General features: G+C 42.7%; 1 protein-coding gene across 6 annotated transcripts in view; it reads left to right on the top strand.

Annotated features, from left to right (window-relative positions):
- PTPRM (protein tyrosine phosphatase receptor type M) overlaps nt 1-19,079 on the top strand; it is a 660,655-nt gene that overhangs the window by 556,927 nt on the left and 84,649 nt on the right. The gene's annotated exons all lie outside the window — the stretch shown is intronic.

Genomic DNA, 19,079 nt, shown 5'->3' with positions numbered 1-19,079 from the left:
TCAGCAGCCCAGTATAGTTCTTACTTAATTCTGGCTGCCAGAGTTGCCCAGCCTGTGTCACTGCAGATCAAGCCCCTGCCGAGGAGTGGGGCGACAGCCATGGTAAGCCCGTTGACGGCCTTTCCTCTCCGTTTTACTTCTAAGCTTCCTTGTTGCTTTCTCGGCCTTTCCCTGGGCTCTTGCATGCCCTGGCAGGTCCACAAAGGTTTCCTTCCATCCACTGTCTTCCTTTAGAAGCCGGGTTCTCCTTGCTCTCTCCTCCTGAGCCTACAGTAGGGTGCGTGTTGCAGGGGTTGCCTCCCTGACCCCATGGCAGCTGAGCATGATGCTCCCTGGGAGGACAGAAGATGCTCCCTCCAGTGCCATGGTCACAACCCCTTGTGCTGCAGACGCTTCCTGTGTGGCTGGTGCCCCCAGGGGACCGAGCGGACAGGATGCAGCCGCTCTCCCTTGTTTAGGGAGCTCGACTGAGCCAGGGACTGAGGGTCAACATCTTCTTTTCCCTCAGCCTTATCTGCAGCATCCTCCTTTCCCCAGAAAGGATGCAGGTCACAGACAGTAATCCTGGGAAAGGGGGCTGCCTCCCAGTTCATTCAGGGGCAGAGAAAGAAGCAGAGAAGGGAGGCACCTGAGTCGCCCTGGAGAGCTTTGTGGGGTCCACATACGCCCTCACAAACGCCTCCCAGCTTACGTGCTGACGCCAACTCTGCAATGTCAACTTTTCAACACTCATTACTGTTCCTTTTAGTAACTGAATTATCGGACATTACAAACCTCTGTGATGTTTTCAATCTAATAAAAGTAATTTTGTTTGGGGGGGACCTGAGGTTTGGTGAACAGTTTTTAGACGTCACATCAAAAGCACAGTCCATAAAAGAAATACAATCAAGAGAATGGACTTCATTAAAATTAAAAATGTTTGCTCTAGAAGATGATGTGAAGAGGATAAAGAGACAAGCTCTAGTCTGAGAAAAAGTATTTGCAACCCACATATTTGACAAGGGACTTGTATCTGAGAAAGTAGGAAGGTCTCTGAGACTCAACAGTAAAAAAGCAAATAATCCAACTAGAAAATAGAAGACACTTCACCAGAGAGGATAATGGAGGGCAAATAAACACATGAAAAGATACCATGAACAGCCATTAACAGAATGCAAATTAGATCACCGAAGAGACATCACTACGCACAGATTACACAGCTGAAATAAAAAATAGGGACAATACCAAATGCTGTTTAGAATTCAGTCGTAAATTGCCAGAGAATGTAAAATGGGACAGCCTCGCCCGACAATAGTTTGACAGTGTCTTTAAAAATTAAACACACATTTACCATACAACCCAGCAGTCCCATTCTGGGCATTCATTCTAGAGAAATCAAAACTTAAACTTCTTCCATCAACTGGCACCTACATTGGTCCAGCTTGTGTTTCCTGGTTTTAATATTGCACTGAGGTTATGTGGTAACCATTGGTAGCCCCTGGGAAAATTAAAGGGTACACAGGGCCTCTCTGAGCTGTTTCTAGGCTCCCCGTGAAAAGTTATTTCTCGGTAGATTTTAAAATTCAAAGTTATTGATTACTAACATAATTATTCCTGAACTCACTGGTGATGGTAATAATCAGGTTGACTTTCATGAATATACCAAAATCTCTTCCTTGAGTAAGTTAAACTATAAGAAGAAAAGGAATGAAGGAGTCATATCTATAAGGAGGAGACATCTATGAGATGTTTTAGATAAATAACATATGTGTTATTATGCATAATAGTAAAGCATTAATGTTATGAATAATAATATCTATGAGATATTAAGGACGTTTCTGGGGGTCCACTGATTAAGACTTTGCCTTCCAGTGCAGAAGGTGCAAGTTCAATACCTGGTCAGGGAGCTAAGATACCACGTGCCTCACAGCCAAAAACCAACACATTTTTTTTTAATAATTTTTTTTTTAATTTTTACTTTACAATTCTGTATTGGTTTTGGCATAGATTGACATGAATCCACCACAGGTGTACATGCGTTCCCAAACATGAACCCCCCTCCCACCCCGCTCCCCACAACATCTCTCTGGGTCATCCCCGCGTATCAGACCCAAGCGTGCCATATCCTGCATCAGACATAGACTGGCAATTCGATTCTTACATGATATTATACATGTTTCAATGCCATTCTCCCAAATCATCACACCCTCTCCCTCTCCCTCTGAGTCCAAAAGTCCGCTATACACATCTGTGTTTTTTTTGCTGTCCTGCATACAGGGTCATCATTGCCATCTTTCTAAATTCCATATATATGTGTTAGTATACTGTATTGGTGTTTTTCTTTCTGGCTTACTTCACTCTGTATAATCAGCTCTAGTTTCATCCATCTCATCAGAACTGATTCAAATGTATTCTTTTTAATGGCTGAGTAATACTCCATTGTGTATATGTACCACAGCTTTCTTATCCATTCATCTGCTGATGGACATCTAGGTTGTTTCCATGTCCTGGCTATTATAAACAGTGCTGCGATGAACATTGGGGTACATGTGTCTCTAAAAAAAAAAACCAACACATAAAACAGAAGTAATACTGTAACAAATTCAATAAAGACTTAAAATAATAATAATGTCTATGAGACATTATAGGTAAAGCACCTAAAAGAATAGTTAGAACTTAATTAATATAACAATAATGTCATCTGTTATCTGTTGCTCTTAATTAATATTGAGAGTTTCTTATGATTTCACTAAAAGAATTGTTATGTAATCAAAGTATTTTTAACCAAAGTTCTTTTTCCTTACTACACTTCTTTTTGGCAAAAATTCAACTTCCCTTTCAGAAATCTTCTTGGCTGCAACACCAGTATCTGCCTGTTATGTGAAAGTTAGTTCTGTCTTGTGATGGAGATGGTAATATAGGTCCTCTGAGGGCATTGGATCTTTGCTCTCTGAATTTCAAAATTGACCCTTGCATTTACTTTACTTTCAACTCTCTTGCTTTCTCTAAAATGTTTGGAGGCATTACTTCTGATAGCATAAAGCATCCCATTTTTAGTTTAATCCCAAACCTTGTAGTTCTAAATAAAAAATGGAACTATGTGCCCCCAAGGCTTTAATCTAATATCTGGTTCCTTGAATTAGGGCCAACTCGTCATTTCCTAAAGCATCAGCAGATTCCAAATACACTTTTGGCTACTTCCTTTTAGCATCTGACCTTGGTTAACTTAAACTAATTCTTGTCCTTTCAGCAGATTATGATCCTAAAAAAAAAAAAAATTACGCTGTAAAACACTGATGGAGTTTTTAAAATGCTAAGTACAATGCCCTCCATGTAGGCAGTGCCTCTTCAGTAGTACTCCCTTTGTTTTATAATTGAAGTCTAGTTGATTTAGAATGTTGTGTTAGCTTTGGTGTATAGCAAAGTGATCCATATACATACATAATCCTTTTCATATTCTTTCATCATGATTTATCACAGGATGTTGAACATAGTTCCCTGGGTCAGTAGCACTCTCTTATTTAATCATGATAGTGATTTATTTAAATCTAAATAAAAGCATATAATTTAAGAAAAAATTTTAAGAACCAAGCTTCAAAAATATTAAATTCATATACCCCTGTAATGTAGGAGTCTTCTGATTTATAAGTGTCACCTGTTCGTTCACTAACACAGAACACCGCCTACCTGCCAGGATGCGGAGAGGCTCAGCTCCATTGTGTGGGGCACCTGGTCAAGAAAGAGACAGACCTTCATGCTCTAATTCCCTGTACGTGACATGCATTATACTGATGGTGTGACAGTTGTGTGTGCGTGTGCATGCATGCTCAGCTGCTGTTCTGTGGCCAACTCTTGGAGACCCCAGGGACTGTAGCCCACTAGGCTCCACTGTTATATGGCTGGCACTTAATGTGTAAAGGATCCTTTGTGCTCTTGTCACTGATATCCATTGGTCTGAATACTGAAAGCAATTCTGTTAAGTAATTTAAATTATTAGAGTATTCCAATTGGATAAATTAAAAAGCAAGCTCAGGAACTGGCCTGTGACCTCGTGCTCAGGAATTCATCAGACCTGGGGTTTCAACACCACCCTTTGAGTCCTGGATCCCAAGCCCTTATCTTCTCCTGCACCCTGTGTAGGGAGCCAAGATTGAGGGTGAATTCAGAGATCCCTGCGCCCCGGCCACGATGTGAGATGCAAAGGACAGGTGATGTGCCTGCTGGCTTTGGGGAGGTCCACTCACGACGAATGAACAGGCTGAGACACAGGGTGAGGAAGTGGTTGCCTGTCCAGCTGGTTCTTTCACTCCTTCAGTTCCTCTGTGACCTAGATTGGGGCTAGTGCGTCTCTGTCAGCTGAGGAAGCAGAGACCTCAGGCTCAGAACGTGACCCAGAACACTGCCAGGCAAGACCAATAGCCCTGTTGTGGTTTCATTGTCTTTCTTTTTTCTGTTATCCATGGTGTATGTTTTGACTTTCCGTTTACTGAAATGATACAAAACCTCATTTCCAAATAAACATATTTAAATATGAAAAATGTGTTAGTCGCTGAGTCGTGTCCAACTGTTTGCAACCCTATGGACTGTAGCTCGCCAGATCTCTGTCCATGGGATTCTCCAAGCAAGAATACTGGAGTGGGTTGCCATGCCCTCCTTCAGGGGATCTTCCCAGTCCAGGGATTGAACCCGGGTCTCCTGCATTGCAGGCGGATTCTTTACCACTGAGCCTCCAGGAAAGCCCATATTTAAATATATGCTTCTTTAACTAAATAAATTAGAGAGAAGTGAGGAGACAAGGGAGATGGTGAAGGGGAGACACATGGACCAAGACAGAACCAGTTTATGGAACGATGCTGGCTGCTGGGTCATCCTCACAAACCTTCGGGATCCTTGTTTCATCTTCCCCTCCACCTCCCTGCAGCTCCCCAAACCCAGAGCATCTTCAGAAGATAGATAACAGTCTGTAGGGAGCACATTCAAATGAATGAAGCATCCCACCCCAAGGTCGATGGTAAGGTGGTCATAGCCAGTGATGTTTGATCTGCTTCAAGATGAGTTAGTTCTTTCAGAATCCCTTTTCTCTGGAGGGGTGGTCAGCACATGGAAAATTCCGCCAAGACTCCCACCCTGCCTGGTGCGGGCTCGCTGTTTTCACTCCATTTCTAATCTTTCCCCTTCTCCCCCTCACACCCAGAGTCTAAGGCTCAGAGCCAAGTCTTTCATCACAAGAAGTCTCCAAATGTCTAGGATGATGGTGTCACCAACTTTATTTTTTTTATTATTAATTTTTGTTGGAGTATAGTGGTTTTATAATGTTGTGTTAGTTTCTGCTGTACAGCACAGTGAATCATTTCTTTGTAAATGTATGCCCCCTCGTTTTTGGTTTTCCTTCCCATTTAGGTCACCATGGAGCATTGAGTAAGGTTCCCTGTGCTGTGCAGTAGGTTCTCGTTAGTTACCTAGTTCATGCATAGTATCAACAGTGTGTGCATGTTAATTCCAGTCTCCCAGTTCCTCCCACACTCTTCAGCCCTGGGTAACCGTGAGTTTGTTCTCTACATTTGTGACTCTCTTTCTGCTTTGCAAATACGGTCATCTGTACCATTTTTCTAGATTCCACATATAAGCCATATTATACAATATTACAATATTTGTTTTTCTCTTTCTGACTTACTTCACTCTGTATGACAATCTCTTGGTCCATCCACATCTCATTTCATTCCTTTTTATGACTGAGTAATTAATATTCCTGCGTGTGTGTGTGTGTGTGTGTGTGTGTGTGTGTGTGTGTAGATCATATCTTCTTTATCCATTCCACTGTTGATGGACATTTAGGTTGCTTCTGTGTCCTGGCTACTGCATAATACTAATACAGTAGCACCACTGGCTACTAAATAATAACTGCAATGAACACTGGGGTACATGCATCCTTTCAAATTATGGCTTTCTCCGGACATATGCCCAGGAATGGAATCGCTGAGTTCCGTAGTAACTCTATTTTTAGTTTTGTAAGGACCCTCCACACCCAACTCTCAATAAGAAGCAACACTTGCCCAAACATCAGTCAGTAAAGGAAAGCAGCTATGACTCCAATTTCAAAATAGATTATAATTTTCACTAAAAATATTTGCTTCTAAAAGAATTTGGACTTTCTGACAGAATACATTGAGATGTAATTATTCTCCACTGCCTTGATTTCCAAGTTTCTAAAATAATCATCCCTTCTAAATTTTTACCATGAATCTCCGTGTCTCAGGTTCTGCAGGAAGAGCCTAGGAATGGTGCTGATAGGTTTTGTAAATGAATAGATGTCAAAAAGAGAGTCAGAAACCTCTCATTAAAATTCCCTTTTCTGCTACACTTGTTCATTCTTAAGCCTGTCATGTCTAAAAAAGTATCCTTAGATTTTCCATCACATTTGATGGAGCTTCTATGCTGTGATTCGTGAGGTGAAGACAGTTTAAAATTCACAGCCCTCCAAGAAACACCTTGGAAAAGATGTTTGTTAACAGACGGGAAAGATGAAACAATAATCACCCCACTTCTAAATGCTATACAGAACCCGTGGAGGGAAGACAGATGGAGAAGAACAGAAAGGATATTATCAGGGAGACAGTACCAAAAAATGGCTGCAAAGTCAGTAAGGATTGATTGTCATCGAAGTTTGGAGCTCTGATGTTAGAACAAGAATAGTAACTGCTAGCGCTGACTGAGGACTTCCTGTTTCCTGGTGCATTGCACATGTGGAGCTTTGAGTCCTTAACACCACCCTGTTCAGCAGGGAGACTTCTTAGGTTTTCAAATAGGACAGAGGCAGGTACTCACATGCTTTTGTGAAAGCTCACCCAGGAGAAGGGCATAAACCAGAAGGCAGTGGAGTGACCAGGTAGGACGCTACTGCAGAGATGCAGGCCAGAGGTGCATGGAAGTCAGATTTTCTGGCTCGTCTTGGAAGGAAAGGAGCAGCTCACTTTCTGCAGAAGCATCCATTTATTCTCTAGACGTTTCAGTGATTCCTTTTTTTCCAGAAGGGATGCTTGCTCGTCTCTGAAGATGTGGGCACCATTAGCACAGGCTTACTGACAAATCACTCTTCCAAGGCAGGTACAGAGGTGGAGGAAATTAGTCCTTGAGTGGTATTATCATCTCAGACCCTGGCAGTATCTGCATCGGAGGGGAAATGAAAGCCGCTCTCTCTCTGAGAGATGGTAGCAATCTCCGAGGAAGACTCAAACCCACAGTGACTTAGAGAGTCTGCAAGGCAACTGCTTCAGGCACTCTCCCCTACCTGGAAAGCAGAGCAGTTCACTTTTTGGTGTGAGCTGTGACGAGCCGGTCGTTGGCATCACAATTTTGACACCCCATGCACCAGGATAATACAATGAGGACAGGCCAGGTCCAAGTTCCAGAACCTTTGCAAAACTGCTTGATCTCATGATGTCCACCATGATCAGAAATAGGCAGTGCCGAAATCAGAAAATGAGATTCTGACCAAGTTCTTTGTAGTGACGATGAGCAGTGCTCTAAATCCCTCCGTGCAGCCCTGCCCTGCCCCCCAGGGGCGCAGGGGCACAAGAGGCAGCAGAGGCCCCGTCAGGACCATCGAGGAGAATGAGTCTGCAAATGCAGCCTTGGACCTTCAGAGGGATGGCCTCCTCGTGATGGCCCTTGAGAGCCCCCTTCAGGGACCAGTGCCACGGGACCAGAGATTCCCTGAGACTCTGAGCTGCCTCTGCAGCATCAGTGGGTGACAGCATCCTCATGTGGCTGAAAGTGGGGTCTGGCTGCTTTCCCCTTGAAAGCCAGTAAAGAGGCCAGGTTGGTGAAAAGAAAAGTTGGCTTTCTTTCGGAAGCCAGCAACCTGAGAGAGGATGGACTCCTGTCCAAAGACCAACCCTCCCCCACTGACCACCAGTGGGCTAGAGCTTTTATAGATGGGGGGAAGGGCTCCTTGCAGAAACAGCACAGTCAGCTCTGACTGTCATCTTGAAATTGGTCATCAATGGTCTGACCTACATCATCTTGATTGTTTTATGTACAGTTAGTATTCAGTTCCAAGGTCTGTTTGTTCCCATTTCCTGAGGCTAGTTCTCAGGACGGTGGCAGCTTATGTCATGGTTACAGTCTGGTCATCATGATTAACTTCTTCCACCTGGTGGGGTTTCAGTATTATTAGACAGCTCACAGGATACAGCTGAAAATATTATCTATCACCCTGAGAAGGAACTAAAGGTCTTTGCCTTTGCTTAGTGACTAAACTACTGTTGTCGAGTCTTGTTGAATTGCTTTCCTTTGTTCCTGCATCTTCCCACTTCTCTGATTAAACTTATTCTTTGGCTAAAGTTTTTCTACACACACACAAAATGCAGGTGGAGGACACGGTGGGGAAGGACCATAGAGGCCTGCTCCATCTCACTCACGTGTGGGACAGGAGTGTCCAGGCCTTAGAAGGCTGCCCAGATGGGAGGGATCACTGGGCCCTGCTGAGCACCAGGAATCTTGTCACTAAGCTTCTTCCAAGGAACAAAGGAAGAGGAATGAATGCCAGGAAGAGAATGAATATCCCTGAACAGCTACACTCTGCCTCTTAGAGTTAGTACTCAGCTAAAACCCCAAATATATCAAAATAGCCCCCATATATATATATATTTTATTATTAAGGTACATCTGATATACAATATTATGTAAGTTTCAGGTGTAAACATAGTGACTCACAGCTTTCAAAGGTTATATTCCATTTATATTTATTATAAAATGTTGATTATATTCCCTGTGTTAAACAATACATCCTTGTAACTTATTTATTTTATACGTAGTAGTCTGTACCTCTTAATCCTCTACCTCATCTTGTCCTCTTTTCCTTCTCCCCACTTTAACCACTATATCTGTGAGTCTGTTTCTCTTTTGCTGTATTCACTGGTTTGGTTTTTCCACATGTAAATAATATCATACAGTATTTGTCTTTCTCTGATTGACTCATTTCACTCAACATAATCCCCTCCAAGTCTACCCATGTTATTTCAAATGGCAAAATTTTATCTTCTTTTTTTACGTCTGAGCAGTGTCCCATTGTAATACATATCACATCTTCTTTGTCCGTTCATCTGTAGAAGGACAGAGGTTTTTACATGTCTTGCCTACTGTAAATAATGAGGCTATGGACGTTCAGTTTAGTTCAGTTCAGTCACTCAGTCGTGTCTGACTCTTTGCGACCCCATGAATCGCAGCACGCCAGGCCTCCCTGTCCATCAGCAACTCCCGGAGTTCACTCAGACTCACGTCCATCAAGTCCGTGATGCCATCCAGCCATCTCATCCTCAGTTGTCCCCTTCTCCTCCTGCCCCCAATCCCTCCCAGCATCAGAGTCTTTTCCAATGAGTCAACTCTTCACATGAGGTGGCCAAAGTACTGGAATTTTAGCTTTAGCATCATTCCTTCCAAAGAAATCCCAGGGCTGATCTCCTTCAGAATGGACTGGTTGGATCTCCTTGCATTCCAAGGGACTCTCAAGAGTCTTCTCCAACACCACAGTTCAAAAGCATCAATTCTTCAGTGCTCAGCCTTCTTCACAGTCCAACTCTCACATCCATACATCAGTTCAGTTCAGTCACTCAGTCGTGTCCGACTCTTTGCTACCCCATGAATCGCAGTACACCAGGCCTCCCTGTCCATCAGCAACTCCCGGAGTTCACTCAGACTCCTGTCCATCGAGTCCGTGATGCCATCCAGCCATCTCATCCTCGGTCATCCCCTTCTCCTCCTGCCCCCAATCCCTCCCAGCATCAGAATTTTTTCCAATGAGTCAACTCTTTGCATGAGGTGGCCAAAGTACTGGAGTTTCAGCTTTAGCATCATTCCTTCCAAAGAAATCCCAGGGTTGATCTCCTTCAGAATGGACTGGTTGGATCTCCTTGCAGTCCAAGGGACTCTCAAGAGTCTTCTCCAACACCACAGTTCAAAAGCATCAATTCTTCGGCACTCAGCCTTCTTCGCAGTCCAACTCTCACATCCATACATGACCACAGGAAAAACCATAGCCTTGACTAGATGGACCTTAGTCGGCAAAGTAATGTCTCTCCTTTTGAATATACTATCTAGGTTGGTCATAACTTTTCTTCCAAGGAGTAAGCGTCTTTTAATTTCATGGCTGCAGTCACCATCTGCGGTGATCCTGGAGCCCCAAAAAATAAAGTCTGACACTGTTTCCCCATCTATTTCCCATGAAGTGATGGGACCAGATGCCATGATCTTCGTTTTCTGAATACTGGAAAAACCATAGCCTTGACTAGACAGACCTTTGTTGGCAAAGTATGAACACTGGGGTGCACATATTGTTTCAAATTAGATTTTCATTTTTTTTATACATACCCAGGAGTGGAATTGCTGGGTCATACGGTAGTTCTGTTTTTAGTTTTTTTGAGAAAAAAACTTCCATCCTGTTTCCACAGTGACTGCACCAACTTACATTCCCACTAACAGTGTACAAGTGCACACTGTTGGTAAGAATTTAAGTGCTCCACAACCTCTATGTTTGATATTTCTGTTCTTTTTGATGATGCCCATTCTGACAGGTGTGAGGCGATATCTCATTGTAGTTTTAATTTGCATTTATCTGATGACTAACAATGTTGAGCATCTTTTCATGTGCCTGTTGGCCTTCTGTATGTCTTCTTTGGAAAATGTCTATTCAGATTTTCTGCCCATTTTTTAATCAGGTTGTTTGTTTTTTGTATGCTGAGTTATATGCACTGTTTATATATTTGCATATTAACCCTTATCAGTCACATCATTTGCAAATACTTTCTCCCATTCTGTATGTTGTCATTTCATTTTGTTGATGGTTTCCTTTGCTGTGCACAAGCTTTTAAGTTTAATTAGGTCCCATTTGTTTTTGTTTCTATTTCCTTTGCTTTAGGAGAAAGATCCAAATAAATGTTGCTACGATTTATGTCAAAGAAAGTTCTGCCTAAGTTTTCTTCTAGGAGTGTTATGGTTTCCAGTCTCATATTTCAGTCTATAATGCATTTTTACAAAATAGCCCCTTTTTAAAGCCATCTTACTATGCCTCAGTTTCTATAATTCTGAAGGACATTGGCCATGCCTGTGGAATGTTTAGCAACAACCCAGGCTTCAAAGTGACTGTTTTTACCTCTTTTTCTCCATCACTCAACTGAAGAGTATTTTTCCCTCTCTGCCCACTTGATCAGTGGTTTTCAGATTTTTTTCCTGCTTCAGTTCACTTGAGGGATATGTCATATCATTAGCAGGAACTTAGTACTTCAGTGATTCTCAAGGTGGAAAGAAAGAGGGTTTTGAAATTGGGCACGCTGACTGAAAGGCAGGTAGATTGCAGGTTCCTCCAGGGTGCACCTGGCTTCCCATGCCCGGAAAACCAGTGTGCAGACAGCAACAGAGTTGTGTGTCATCCAACAAGCTTGCTCCATTGCTGAGCCGTGTCTGACTCTTTGTGACTGCATGGGCTGTAGCACGCCAGGCTTCCCTGTCCTTCACTATCTCCTGGAATTTGCTTAACTCTTGTCCATTGAGTCGGTGATACCATCCAGCCATTTCATGCTCCGTCATCCCCTTGTCCAACAAGCTTATTCCACAAAAAGTGGGAAACAGAATGCCTCATGGCTTATGACCCTTGGCCGGATGGCTTCAGAAAGCTACACGCACGGTGCAGTGTGGCCAGCTCAGTGGCCAAGGGTGAGGGACAGAGTTCAGAGCCAACAGCTCTCGGTCTCACCTTCTCCACTGCCTGATCTCAGACAAGCCACTTCACACCTTTTGATCCTAAATTCCCTTCTTGGTACAGTTGAAATAAAAAGACTCACCTGGTAGAGCTTCAAAGATCCCGTAAACATATATTATTCATATATGACATTGCTGTAAAAAGTCACTCATTCAGAGCAATATCCAACAGAATAAAAAACATTCTTAAACTCAGTCAAATGTCAGGGGTAGTGTTTCTGGGCACTGAAACATCACATAACTTTTTTAGGCTGCAAACGTCAATTCCATTTTCACATGAAATAGAGATGTTAGAGAGCAGGAAGGCCATAAAGCAACCATTGAGAAGGTCATCACCCACTGAACCTCGCAAAATAGAAAAATTCTTCAAAAATGGAGTTGAATTAAACTTCAAGAAAACATGGCCATTTGAAGGCCTGAGATTAATTAGCAACTTTTTTAAAGATATCAGAATTTTGACATTTAGATTTCAATTTGTTTAGAAATAACAGTACATGAACTAGACAGCATATTAAAAAGCAGAGACATCACTTTGCCAACAAAGGTCCATATAGTCAAAGCTATAGTTTTTCCATACATCATGTACGGATATGAGAGTTGGATCATAAAGAAGGCTGAGTGCCTGAAAAATCCATGCTTTTGAATCGCGCCAGAGAAAATTCTTGACAGTCCCTCGGACTGCAAGGAGATCAAACTAGTTAATCCTAAAGGAAATCAAGCCTGAATATTCACTGGAAGGACTGATGCTAAAGCTGAAACTCCAATACTTCGGCCACCTGATACAAAGAGCTGACTTATTGGAAAAGACCTTGATGCTGGGAAAGATTGAGGGCAGGAGAAGGGGATAGTAGAGGATGAGATGGGTACATAGCATCACCAACTCAGTGGACATGAATTTGACCAAACTCCAGGAGATAATGATGGCAACCCACTCCAGTATTCTTGCCTGGAGAATCCCATGGACAGAGGAGCCTGACAGGCTACAGTCCATGGGGTGGCAGGGAGTCAGACACAACTGAGCAACTAAGCATGCATGCATTCAGGAGATAGTGGAGGACAGAGGAGCCTGGCATGCTGCAGTCCATGGGGTTGCAAAGAGTCAGACATGACTTAGTGAGTGAACAAGAACAACAACAGCACATGAGTCAAGATTCTGGTTCCTCCCAGTCCTCACCTCTCTTGAGCCTCACACAGTCCCTTTGGCTGCCTCCATCCAGGACATTGATGATGACAGTGACTGGTGGCCACTGCTGTCTCTGGCCCCGAGCTCCCTGGCCACCTTCCCATCAGCACTCCACTCTGCGGCCTGTCCACAACTATGGTTGCATCTTCAGTTGCTTTAATGCAATAACAATAAATAGTTTATATGGACCAAATAAAATACAACACTTGGAAGAACCCAAAAAGTAGTATGGACAGAAAACAAAGAAAGTTCAGAGACATGGCAACACCAGTGAGTGCATCTTCCTTCTCTGAGCGTGATGATCTTAGTCATTTTATGTGCCCAGTTTTGTTCATATGAGAAAGGGAGGAAAAATTCAATTTCAGAAGCTTCAAAGGAAAAAAAAAAAAACACAACTCGATTCCACACTGCCTGAGAACATTCCTTGCATTATGTACAACCCTGACCTGCATCCTATTCTTCCAGGCAGCTTTTCTGTTCAATAGGGGTTTTTTTCCTCCTTTTTTTTTGTATCTGGCATTTTTAACAGACTGCAGCATTTTGGAGTCACGTTCTCTTGAGGTGGGCAACTGAAATGTACCATTATATCCTGCAGAAAGTGACAGTGGGATGAGAAGTGGGGAGGAAGTTACTGAATTGCAAAAACGTGTTTGCCGTTCAGACACAAACGGCTGTGAGAGACGTCCCTTGTCCTTCCGCTCTGTGCCCGGGGACTGTGTGGCATCTTCATGTGGAGTCATTGGTATTCACTGGAGCTTGCCTGCCTTCATTTTTATTGTTTCTGAGACTTATTACTCTTTCAGAGTGTTCCCCGGTTTGCTGCCTCTTCTCAGTATATATGAGCTAAGGTAGTCAGAGGAAACACTTTAATTACATTTTAAGTAGAGTCAGAGCCTAAGTCTATTTATGAAAATTCTAACAGACGGTATAGCAAGGCCATTAACTTAAATCCCCAAAATAACATAAAGTGTTTTTTTAAATAATAAAAAGTCCATAGTTGGTGCATTGAATTGTATCTGCATATTAAAAATAGGCCCTGAACATTAAATATTGCCTAACTGCGCATATTGTATTTAAAAAGCCCTGCTGTGAAAAGCACCCTGGGACCTGGACTGTCGAGGTGTCTCCCAAGCTGGTCTTTATGCGGCTGCTCCGAGGACAGGGCCTCATCAGCAGCTAACGATGTTCTCGCATTGCCTTCGCTGTGTTTCACTGGGCCTCTTTTTTAAAGATGCTCCTGTGCTTTGGTTAAATTGGATTTTAACCACAACCTGCTCATAACTTTAGTCAAGCAAAGACTGGAGAGATTAAGGAGGATTTGAAGGTTGTACTTAAATGTAAACTTTAGGGTGGGCAAGCTGAGTATCGCCCCCAAAATCCCTGTGCTCAGGAATCCTCGAGTTTCTTCAAGAACCCAAGCTCTCTCTTTCTCAGCCATTGCAGGATTCAAAACCTGGTTGGCTTTCCTTCCAGTAAATGTAAGAGGAGCAGCTCTTCTCTAGAGCCTCATAAACGATGTGATTTCTTCCTTCTCAGGAAGACTGGTTCCAAGTAGGATTCTTCTGAAAGCATTCAGTGATTCAATTGATGTAGCTTTATTGGAACACATACAACTTTTGACCTCCTTGCAGATAAAAGAAATGGCCAAAGAACCTTTTGTTCTTACCCCCAAGAAAAATGCCCAGCAGAAAATCTTCTAAAATGTGTGCTGATTTGCTTCGTTTGTTGAAAGATATTTAGAAGCCAAAAGGGCTGTGAAATAGGGCATAGTAGAATGATTGTGTAGCAAAATTACTTAATTTTCCTTGGGCGCATTTCACTAGTGGGTTTATTAACAGCTATCTGTCCCACTCATGGTCTGCAAAAAAAAAAAAAGAAAAGGGGGTATGTCAGAGTAGTCAGAGAAGGCTCGGTGCCTCAGGAAGACAAAGCCTAGAGGAAGAGCCACGTCTGCCTCTGGAGTCTCAGATCTGTGCTGGGCCTCTCTGGGGGCCAGACAGGAAACTGTGTTTCATGTCCCTGATGACCTGCATTTCTGCCCTGGTTACTATTTTGCTTAGACTTCCCAAGCCAGGAAGGCAGCCAGGGACTCACTCTGTCAAAGACCCATCTTCAGGTCACAGCTTCTCTGAATGCCAAGTGGCTCTAGAGCTATAGACAAAGTTTTATGTTCTAAGCAGAAATTTAAACAGTTGTCTTTCATCCTACTACAGGAATAAGAGGGAATCCAGTCTAAGGTAAATATTTTCTCAACTATTTTGAAAATGTACACTAATGGAAAGCCGTGACATTAACAACTGGGTCCATCTTAGAAATTTTTACAATGATAATCTCCATAACAAAAAGAAACAAAGCCAAGTTATCAATCTAGAAAGTCTTTTTTTCCTCTCTGACTTCCCCATTAGCTATATTACTGATGTTACAAGCCAAAGACAAGAACACATGGTTTTCATCATGAGTGAATTCCGGGGGAGATTGGCTGTGTAATTGGAAGCAAAACTGCACCAGAATATGCTAGACCCGGCGGAGAAGCCAATGGCACCCCACTCCAGTGTTCTTGCCTGGAGAATCCCAGGGACGGGAGAGCCTGGTGGGCTGCTGTCTGTGGGGTCGCACAGAGTCGGACACGACTGAAGTGACTTAGCAGCAGCAGTAGCAGCTAGACCCGGTCAGCAAATCCACGAGTTAGAAGACCATGGGTGGCAACAGCCATCTGATCGTTTCCTTGAAGCAGCTTTTTGTTTTGCTTAGTTTTGCTTTTGTTTAAAGAAAATACATCTTGCCACTTAAACTTATTCATATTATTCCTGGATAGGAAGCTGGGAGGTTCATGGCAAGAACTCTCACTTCTGCTGTCTCACTCCTGCTGTCCCTTCACTGTGACAATCACATTATACCTGGAGTTAAAATTTCCTGTTTTGGGGAAGCAATCCAACATCTCTAATATTCTCTTGTTGTAAACCTTGATTTAGAGACAAGGAGATATGACCTAGATTGGAAAGCGGTCCTTGGCCATGTGTGGATTTAACTGATATCCCCTCCAAAGTCCTTGTCAGGAGGGGTGCCCGGAAGAGCCAGGGATTTAGAGTCAGGAAGCACTGAGGTCTGGCCCGGGCTGGTCCATGATAAGCTGGTCTGTGGTAAAGTCTCCCTGTTTCTCCTATCCTCAATGTAAACCAGGCAGGCAGTCCTCCGTGGCTGCCACTCTCAAAGATTAGTCAAGGCAATGGACTCTTCATCCTGCTCACTTATTGATACCCCCACCCATGTGGTCAATGCTGGGAGATGGAGAACATGGGCCCCACCCTCATAAAAACATGCAGAGCTCAAGTGCAGGGAGATTGGTTATCATCTCATTGCTTTTACGTTTCCTGGTCACCAGGTACATGAAAACAGCCAAATTAAGATAACTTTTTTAGATTCACAGACTTAGAGAATGAGAATTTATGGTTACCAGGGGTGAAGGGGGTGGGGTATAGATTGGGAGTTTGGGACTGACATGTACATACTGCTACATTTAAAATAGATAATCCACAAGGACCGACCATATAGCACAGGGAACTCTGCTCAATGTTCTGATAAATGGGGAAATGAGGGAAAGAATTTTTAAAGGAATAGACATATGTGTATGCATGACTGAATCACTTTGCTGTACACCTGAAACCAACACAACGTTGCTAAATCAGCTATGCTGTTGCTGTTATTCAGTTGCCCAGTCGTGTCTGACTCTTTGTGAACCCATGGACTATAGCACACCACTATACTCCAATATAAAATAAAATGTTTTAAAGAACTTTTTTTAAAAGCAAGGGCTATTGGAATTCCTGTGATCACCACAAATGCTAAAGAAACACAACTGTGATGGGAGCGCCGTCTCCACAGGAGAGCACCTGTCTGTCAGGAGTGGAAAGGAGCTGGCACTAGTGACTCAGGGTGGCGTTGCCTCCCATGGCCCAAGACCATCTCCTTGTACTCATGGAGCCAGTGCCTCCTCCCTGTGCCATAGTTGCCCCCCTCCTATCTGTCTATCTCTTATCCTGTGGTGAGTTAACTAGTAGCCAGGGATCTACTGGAAGACACCCAGGTCTTTCCCAGAATCAGGTCCCTTCTTCCTCTTCCCATGAAAAAGACAAAGTCTGGAAAGTTTCACACGTGTGGAGAAGGCAGAGGGGAATGAAATTGGTAATTACATCGCGACAGACTCAAAGTATTAATAGAATTAAAATGTCATAAGGGAAGTCAAATAATAGTCATTACTCAACGGTAAAATAACTGTCACTCATAGAATAACAATGACACAATTCAGGAAAAGAGGATGACTTTTAAATCCCTGAAGCTATTTTAAATGCATATTTTATGGAGGAATAGAAGTTACATGTCTGAATAAATCCTTTATCCTATAATGGTCTTGTTCTAGATGGAATTAACTAGTGATTTTACTGTATCATTATTGATTTAATTTATTAATAACCCTTAAAATGTTTTTTCTTGTTTTTGCCCTGCATTGCATGGCATCTTACCCTTCAGTAGCAGTGTACATTGGGAATCTCTTGCTGTTATTCAGTTGATAAGTCGTGTCCACCTCTTTTCCACCCTGTGGACTGCAGCACTCCAGGCATTCCTGTCCTTCACCATTTCCCAGAGTTTGTTCAGAGTTCTGTGCATTGAGTCAGTGATGCCATCCAGTCATCTCATCCTCTGCCACCCCTTCTCTTCCTGAATCTCTGAATCTGTTAATGCAGCTCTTAGTGCGTAGGTCATCTAATCCTGGTCTGCCTCCATGATTTTTTCAAAATGATAAATACAGTGTAAAAACCATTATGATAATGAGGTGTCAACAATGACTAAGACTAAGATATCTTACCTTAATTTTAGATGGGCAATTTAATATTGATGAAAATGTAAGTTGGTGCAACTGCTTTGGAAAAGAGTATGGAGCTTCCTCAGAAAACTAAAAATAGAACTACCATATTAACCAGCATATACCTGGGCATATACCAAGACAAAACTACTATAATCCTGGGCATATACCTAGACAAAACTACTATAATCCTGGGCATATACCAAGACAAAACTATAATCCTGGGCATATACCTAGACAAAACTACTATAATCCTGGGCATATACCTAGACAAAACTACTATAATCCTGGGCATATACCTAGACAAAACTACTATAATTCAAAAAGATACATTCACCCCCTATGTTCATAGCAGCAATATTTATAGTAGCCAAGACATTGAAACAGCCTACATGTCCATCAACAGATGAATGGATAAAGAAAATGTGGGGTGTGTGTGTATGTGTGTATGATGGAATACTACTCAGTCATTAAAAAAGAACAAAATAATGTTATCTGTAGCAAGGCAAATGCAACTAGGGATTATACTAAATGGATTGGGAGTAGGGAGGGATGAACTGGGAGTTTGGAGTTAGCAGATGCAAACTGTTGTGTACAGAATGAATAAATGACCAGGTCGTACCATATAACACAGGGAACTATTAATAGATTCAATATTCTGAGATAAACCATAATGGAAAAAAACGTAAAAAGAATGTATATAACTAGTCACCTTGCAGTTAATTTTACTGCAAAAATTAACACCATATCTAAATCAGCCATCACTAAAAACTGTTTCCCACTGGGGTCTGTGAGCAGATGCGTCCCCACCGCAGTTGTACTAAGGAGCAATTCAACTGATTGGGCACAACTGGACCCATGAAAAGGGATCATAAATTGTTTCTGTTGAACCCCAGACTGATCACTTAATAGTGGCTACTAGTGTAAATAGCCAAGATGGCCAAGTGCTCTGGGGGGATGGAGATTAAGGGAGCAGAAAGGAGCTTTCTGTTCTAAAGAGGGAAGTTGGGAAGCCGCCCTGGGGTGTGTTTGAGGATGTGCGTTCCTGGCAGCACATTCTCTGGCCCCAGGGTGTGTCAGGACGATGCTTTCAGGCACCTGCTCTGCCTGCATGTCTTCCTCCTGCTCGTCCCTTCTTTCCCAGTTGCTGCCAGAAACGTAAAAGTAGGTGCAGGAGAAACAACAGATCCATGTCACCAAATGCTGCTTGCTGCCATCCTTCTTCCCAGCACTTCCTTGCAGCGTTGACTACATGAAAGTGAAACAGAATGTGGACTAAAGTGGAAACTAAAATCCCAGATT

This window comes from Oryx dammah, unplaced genomic scaffold (assembly GCF_014754425.2).
Source record: "Oryx dammah isolate SB20612 unplaced genomic scaffold, SCBI_Odam_1.1 HiC_scaffold_22, whole genome shotgun sequence".
Lineage (NCBI taxonomy): Eukaryota > Metazoa > Chordata > Mammalia > Artiodactyla > Bovidae > Oryx > Oryx dammah.
This window is presented reverse-complemented; position numbering and strand designations above follow the sequence as displayed.